The following is a 2,238-nucleotide window of genomic DNA, read 5'->3' on the forward strand; positions in this document are numbered from 1 at the left end:
CATGCTTAAGATAGCTCTTTGTGTATGCCTGTTTTTTTTCGTACTTGTAAATATAGGTTTGCTTTACATTTTCTTTCAAGTATTATTGAATTCTGAATTTCTTTTGCTCATATATTCTGTCATAGGTCCTTTAGAAATTCCCTTTGGACATTCATTCACACTGTTCATTTCTCCTTTTGAGAGCAAGTGTATATTTATGCCTTGCTGAGGTACTAAACCGTGTTACCTTTACAAGTCAAAATAAGATTTTTTCCCAGGTCTTAGTGATGCCCTAAGACCAGTACTAATAAGAAATTTTTTTTACCTATTTCTTCTGGAGCTTCAGGGGGACTGTGAAACTCACACTGCAAAATGATTTGTGGTTCTCAGAAACAAAGTGTATTAAAAATACAAAATATAGTATTGGAATTTTCCTGACTCATAGAAATACTTTTAAATTTCTGCCATTTTCGTGGGGATCAAGGGGGACATAAAATTTTTTCATTTGGTTTCCAAGTTGTTTTGAGTTACATTAATTCTTGTTGTAGTATTTCATGATGAATCTGGAAATTTTCTGGCAAAGTCATGTCTTTGAGCTACTGCAAGATGATTCTGCAGGACATCAAAAGAATTAATGACAGAAAGAGTTCATTCTATTTCTAAAAGTGCCTTGTGGAGCTAGAAAGTAGCTGAGACTACTGGGATAATCTGAGTCAATTATACTGAATTCACATAGGGTGATTATGTAGTTCTCAGCGCCTCCCTTTACCAGCTGTTCTTAATCAGTCCTGATTCCTTACTTCAACTAATGCCCCCTACAATGCTGACTCTGTGTTGCTCAAGCAAGACTCCTTAATAATTGCTCACTCATTTGGATCAATCTCTTCCATCACTTGCCTTTTTACTTTTTGCTTCCTCTCAGTTATTTCTGACTTCTTTACATTAAATATTAATGATTTCTTATTGTTTTCCTTTGCCAGAACTTTACATAAAATGTGAAATTCACAATGCCCAACTGATATATTTAATTAACAGAGCAAAGGTTTAGAGAAGTGTAAGAGCTTTACTTTTATTCACTAGCTATGGCTAATTGCTAGACCAAAAAAAAAAAAAAAATCAAGAAATAGACATCTATATTCCCATTTTATAATTATTTCTGGAACTGTGTCTGTCATCTGTGATACTGTCTGTTTGCCCATCTGTCTTGTAGATCAGTTAGGATTGAGAGTGATTTACTAAATGGAAATGAAATAATTTATTTGTACCTATCGCATTTTGACTTCTGCTAGTATCTATTTTTAGGGAATCATTGAAAAATAGAACTGACCCTACATCTTCTGAAATCCATTTCTATGTTTGCATAACACATTAACTAAAATAAACCAGACAATGTTTGATGATTTTATGGAAGGAAATTCCTTTATTAATCATGAAATACAAAATTGCTGCATTATGAAGTCTACATAATTAAGTAATATTGCAAATTATTTATGTTTAAAATATAAACTGTAAATAATATGGTGTCTCCATAGGAGTAGTGAAATGTATCAATATGAACCATCAGTGAATAGCTGAATCCTCAATGTACTCTAATAGCTAGTCCCAGTTAGAGACTGTCTGCCATCTTTGAAGCTAAGTGTTTGGGAAACTTAATTTAATTCAGATTTTAATATATTTTCAGTATAAAACCTACAAAGTAAGTCTGATTCTCAGTTTACAGATAGAAGTGCTCAACATCAAATTCATGAGTTGAATTCCCCTAGAATTAATTAATCTGGACTTTCACTCTGAGAACTAAACAAGTCCTTCTTCATTAGTTCAGTTTCTTTCTGCCCTACCCTCCCAGCTGTTTCAGAATCACGAGGATGAAGTGTCCATATACAACATGTTAACCACGATTTTTCTTTATCTATTACTATATCCACTGGTTTCCTCATTCCTATAGTGTTCTAGTCTCTTTCACATAGATATTGCCACGTTTTCCAAAAGTATTTATTTATCTCCCCATCTATAAAACTCCATGTTTTAGTGAAAAATTTAAAGAAGTTTCCATGGAAGCAAAATATGCAATTAATGATTTTATGCTAATGTCTTAATAATTCATTTAAGTTGATGTGTTTCTTTTCCCAAGAGTGGCAACATTTTGGGAGGAATGAAAAACCTACGTTTATTCTAAGCCACTTCCAATAATGGAATTTCCAATGATGAGAAAGTGCCTCTGAGTGGGAGCAATTTTCTTCCATTCTTATTACAGGTATC

This window comes from Propithecus coquereli, unplaced genomic scaffold (assembly GCF_000956105.1).
Source record: "Propithecus coquereli isolate 6110/MARCELLA unplaced genomic scaffold, Pcoq_1.0 Scaffold276, whole genome shotgun sequence".
NCBI classification, from domain to species: Eukaryota; Metazoa; Chordata; class Mammalia; order Primates; family Indriidae; genus Propithecus; species Propithecus coquereli.